Genomic DNA, 6,000 nt, shown 5'->3' on the forward strand with positions numbered 1-6,000 from the left:
AAACACGTAGCGAGTTTTCCCTTACCAATGGATATTATATGCACAATAATTTCTTATACAGATAAATGTTTCTACAGATGACTCTTGTTGTACAAAACATACTGGTTCTTGTTTCGTTGATATCTCAGTCACATTTCGCATCAACCACAGTATTACTATTATTTGTTGATGCATACAACTATTCCTTTCTCATATATACAAATAGAGAAAACTGGAGAGACACAGGTCCTGATTGTTTTAAACATTATTGACTTTGTAAATGAATTTAAAATAACAGGCTCTACTCTATTGCTGAATTCAGACCAGTTTTTACACTATCCATTCTCTTTATCCATTTCTGTTCTAATCTTTTTAATTCAAGATATTTGCCCTCCCCCCTCTGGTTTTCACTTTTATAGTTTGAATCATATACCATTTAAAGTCAGCATATGTGTGTTTTTTATGGCGATAATGGTCAACCAGGGGCTTATCAGGTACATTGTTCTTCAGGCACGAGCAATATTCACATATGCGTTGCCGCACATGTCTCTTCGTCTTCCCTATGTACCAAAGATTGCACGGGCATCTAATACCGTAAATTGCCCACGCAGTCTTGCAATTCGTGAACTCATTCAATTTACACGTGATCTGTTTGTGATTTGACAACCAACGCGAAAAGTATAGAACTAAACAAGAACACTGCCCCCAGTTATGATGTCCTATTACAGGTGGCAAAGTCCACAATGTGATCTAGTTTAGTTTTACTTTATCTTCCTCCTTATATTTATGCACTAACATCTGTTTAAGATTGTTGGTCTTCTTAAATGCAAATCTTGGTTTAGGAGGGGGAAAATCAGGTGTATTCTCCAGTGGCCAATGTTTGAGTATATTCTTTTTGATTGCAGAGCTTATTGGGCTATATGCGGTAACACATGTCATTTTTTCTACCTCTGTGTCTTTGATGTTTTCGGTGAAGCAGAGTTCCCGTCTGGTGTTTCTTGCTCTTTTTCCGGCATTTCTGATACATTCATTAGGGTAACCTCCTTGTTTCAGCCGATTAGTTAGATCATGTGCATGTTCATCGAATTATTGTGTGTTTGAACAATTCCTTTGGATTCAAAGATATTGACCGTAAGGTAGATTGAGTTTCAAAGAATTTGTATGGTAACTGTCAAAATGTAAATGTGTGTTCTTATCGGTCGGTTTCGGGAACAACACAGTTTCTAATTTGCCTAAAATGGCTTTCTCTCATCATTAGATCGAGGAATGGTAATGTCTGGTCATCTACTTCCATCGTGAATTTCAAAAACGGATCTTCATTATTCAACCATTCTTTAAACTTATCTAGAGCTTGTCTTGTTCCAGTCCAGATAGTGAAAATATCATCAATGTAACGATTCCAGGTCTTATTATCTTTCTGAACAAAGACTATTTGGTATAAAAAGTGGGGAATTATTGTCCGTTCTGAAAATGGTATAATAGTTTTTCAATTTGATGGCAAACCAAGAAAGCCAGCAATGAGATAACATGAGAAAAGAGAAAAAAGAAAAAAAGTGTTTGTGTATTTTCTTATGTATTGAATCAATTGTGAAAGACAAATAAATGTATTATTTTTCTAAATCTGGGCGATGTATGGTCACATATTTTGTTTAATATAACAAAAATATGTATCAAAGGTGGTGTATACTAAGTTGAAAAACAGGCGACTGGGGTGGATCGTGTTTCATACTTGTTCTCTACATTTGCATCAAATCAGAGCGAGACACAAAGGAAGAAACAAGCGGGTAAGTGAACGAGGTACGCGAAAAACACGAGGGAAAGGGCTTTTTACCCAAGTACCTGCAGTGTATTACTCTACCACGTTAAAATGTACAGGGTAGAGATGAAGAAAGGTTGGGGCTCCAGCTGCGGTAACATGCGCACGGTGCCAATTTGCCCTAAAATGATATACAAACAATCCTGAAGAGAAAAATTATCCCGAAGGGGGGAAAAGGGAAAGAGTTGGTTACTCGAGTAGCATAACAATGGCAGTGTCTCATTCGACTGTGTTAGCATGCGAATGGTAGACAAAAAAAGAAAGGAAGCAGTTTGCGCCCCAGCCGTGGTAACACGCGAATGGTGGAGATATATTTTAAATGATAAACAAACAATTCCTAAGGAAATAACAGTACCTTGGGCAGTTAAAAAAAGTCCTTGCTTTTGAAATAAATGTAAAATGTTTTTGAGGACTGTATACATCGGTTGATAGAAAAGTAAATGCAGGTGTGATTTGCCCCAGAGATATTCCTTTCGAAGGGAAACTTCCTGGCTAACTACGACCCATGTGATGGATGTACCTCTGTTACTCGAGTAAGGTAGGGATTCTTACCCATGAATAAAGAAATAGGAAGTGATATATATCATGAAAAATCCTAAAAATGATATGTGGGTTATAACAAACACCCTATATGTTTATTTAGTAGTGACACATTCGGCTTCAGCTAACGGAAGTTGATGACTATCAGTCCCTGTTCAAGTCTACTCAAACAAGGTTAGTAGACCAACACCTACTTTGACCTATATCATCTGACATATTAGTTTAATCAGCCCACTGATTTAGTTTTATTGTTTTTATATTTTGTAGATACACAATTAAATAAGGGTTAGAAGACCAACTAGTTATATAAAATCCAACTCATCACTTGTCCTGAAGAAGACCTTTAGAACAACATTGAAGAACCCACTTCAGGATGGGGTTCATTCTGTAAAAATATGGGCCGAAATGCGTCGACATATCATCCTGACGAAATGTTATTATATTTCTGAACAAAGACTATTTGGTATAAAAAGTGGGGAATTATTTTCAGTTCTGAAAATGGTATAATAGTTTTTCAATTTGATGGCAAACCAAGAAAGTCAGCAATGAGATAACCTGAGAAAAGAGAAAAAAGAAAAAAAAGTGTTTGTGTATTTTCTTATGGTGAAAGACAAATAAATGTATTATTTTTCTAAATCTGGGCGATGTACGGTCACATATTTTGTTTAATATAACAAAAATATGTATCAAAGGTGGTGTGTACTAAGTTGAAAAACAGGAGACTGGGGTGGATCGTGTTTCATACTTGTTCTCTACATGGTTTCCGCTCTATTACAACACGTTCCCCCGACAACAAAAAATATTGAGCGTGATCTACCCTATATATCTGCTTCTAATCCCTCCTCTGAGCTCTTCCGCAACCTAGGCGACACTCTCTCTCTCTTTCCAGTCTACCCTGTGGTCCGACACACTCTGCTGGATGAACCCTGGATGTTCTCATCTCCTCAGACATCCCCCTCTCTAACCCTGTCACCACTCCTCTCTCTGGGACTGACCACTTTCTGCTCTCCTCTCACCTGAAACTCTCTGTCCCCCAGGCTAAGCCCACCCCAGCACTGTCACCCACCTTCTCAGTCATTCGTCCCATGAAGCGTGTGTCAGTGGATACCTTTGCCTCTAACTTCTCTGCTCCTCCTATGCCTGCGACTGACTCACACTCCAACACAGCCCTCTCTAACTTGCCTCTTTCTATCTCCAACGCTCTAGACATCCTTGCCCCTCTCATGAGAATCCGACTGAAGCCTACCTCCATGTGCAACTCTTGGTATGACACCTTGACCTTGCAGCCCTGAAACGCAAGTGCAGGTTGGCTGAGAGGAAGTGCAGGACTTCGGGGGCATCCTCTGACAAACTGGCCTGCCGTCTGCTCCAAAGGCAATGCAGACTCTCTGTCCTGTCCAAGAAGAGAGTCCACATCCAAGCCTGCATCTCTGCGGCCTTGAAGAAAATGACCAAACTCTTTAAAATCTGCAAGGAGCTGACCAATCCTTCTGGAGTCTTCACCTCTCCTGTTCCCTCTGTAGGGCCCTGGCTTCTCATCACTTCACCACTAAAACTCAGGACAGACTGTTGTGTCTCTCTTCTTCCTTGCCCTCTACTGCTCCTTCTCCTTTCTCCTCCTTCACTCTGACAACACCTGATGATGTTTCTAGACAGGTTCGATCTATGAAAGTGTCGTCCAAACCGGTGCTCCCCTGCTCCTCCAGAAGCATCAATGAACACATTGACACACTCGCTTCAGCTTTGGCCGATTTCTGCAATCACTCTTTCACCACTGGATCTTTCCCCATTCTCCTCAAGCACTCCCTTGTGCAGGCCCTCCTCGAAAAAGCCTTCTGCCGATCCTACCTGTCTGGCAAACTATCACCCAATCTATATAATAATAATAATTTTAATCATAATTTCGCATTTATATAGTGCTACGAACCCCCAGGTATCTGAGCGCTGCTCATTATTACCCACGGTGTGTGGTGCTCATTTATCAACCTCGGAAGGATGAAAGGCTGAGTTTGGCCCTGCCGGGATTCGAACCTGCGACAAGGATCAAGTTCAAGACCCTCTGCATCGTCCACAAGGCTTTCTTGGGCCAGGACCTGCACCACAACAAACTCTCTCTTCCAAAATACCTTCCTTCTTGTGCCCTTCGCTCAGCTACCTCAAACTCTCTGAGGGTCAGACGCTTCGTTAGGCAGAGAGCAGAGGGGTAGATCTCTCTCCTCTGCAGGTGCCTCCCTCTGGAATGGCCTCCCTGCCCCTCTTGAGCCGGACCACCTGAAGTTCCAGAAGCAGCTCAAGACCTTTGTTTTCTCCTCTGCTTTCTCTCTTCCTCTCCCATGCTGACCTACCTGTCTACTGCGATGACTAGTTGCTCGGCTACCCTAGAATCTCACTGAGTGCAGGCTTCTCCATGATCAGTCTCTGCTTATTTTAATTTTTATAATGCGCCACATGCCTGTAGGCCTCAGGGCGCACTAGTCTTAAGTTAATTGCACTACAATGGGCTTAAATGTAAAACAAAAACAAGCCATAGCAGAGCTTTTCTATGCTCTGGAGTTTTCTCCAAGCACTGGGAACAACGGATAACTGCACAGAGGCATAGCACAACATCTGGGGGCCATGCTGAAACCCCCTCGCAAAATCCTCAACAAAGCAGGGGTCGTGCCGCAATCCAAGCTGGTATGGACTGGCACGGAAGCGCAATGCACATGATGATAATGCTGCTGCAGGGGAATGCTGCACACAGCACTAGGAGAAAGCTGTAAGTATGTTTATTTTAATTAAAGCATAATTCCTTCACCGACCGCATAAACAAGAGTGCAGTGCCTGGCCCCTGGCAACCGAATGTACCAGCCACCAGCCGTAGCTGGTGAATTTTTTAATTGGAGTGGTGCAAATATTTGCCACAAATATGTGAGATCGACCGAGCGTAGCCATGGAGCCAAACCAAACAAGGTGGGTTTAAGGGGAGGACATTTTTGAATAACTAGTTAAACTGCTGCATTATACAGAACGCTTTCTGTGAAAAAGACAGTTTGCAATCAGTTTTGAAGGGTAACTCATAAAAAACACAACAGATGCAAGTCAACAATAGTAAACAGGAGCATGCCCCAACACACATCAATTATGCCTTTCCCCACAATATATGCCAGTATAGGAACATTTTCATGCTGGCTATGCCCATATATTTCCAAGCTGGCTACACCAATATATGCCAATATTCCATATAAGAACCTACCCATGTTTGCTTGGCACATGCTGCCAGTAATGGCACGATACAAAAACATGCCCAAGCTGGATCTGCCAATATATGACAGCACCCCAACATAAAAACATACTCCTGATGGTTTTGTCAATTAGAAATTCCATGCTACAATAAGAAAGCATGTTCAAACTGGCTGCAACAATGTAGGCCAATATAGACACGTAATAGCACATATCATGCATGCTTTATCATGGAAACATGCTCAGGAAAAAATCCCATTCCACAGTAAGAAATGGCTACACTGGGTAGACCGAAATGGCAGTCTAGCCATGTATTAACACTTATGCTGCTTCCTTTATCCTAGATGCCCAGTAAAATATGTCAGACCACAGTAAGAAATGGCTAGACTGGCTGCACCAAAATGCCCGTCCACCCACATAATAACATGCATCACTCTTGCTTT

The sequence above is a fragment of the Ambystoma mexicanum genome, chromosome 6q, assembly GCF_040938575.1.
Source record: "Ambystoma mexicanum isolate Mex_15411 chromosome 6q, UKY_AmexF1_1, whole genome shotgun sequence".
In the NCBI taxonomy this organism is placed as follows: Eukaryota; Metazoa; Chordata; class Amphibia; order Caudata; family Ambystomatidae; genus Ambystoma; species Ambystoma mexicanum.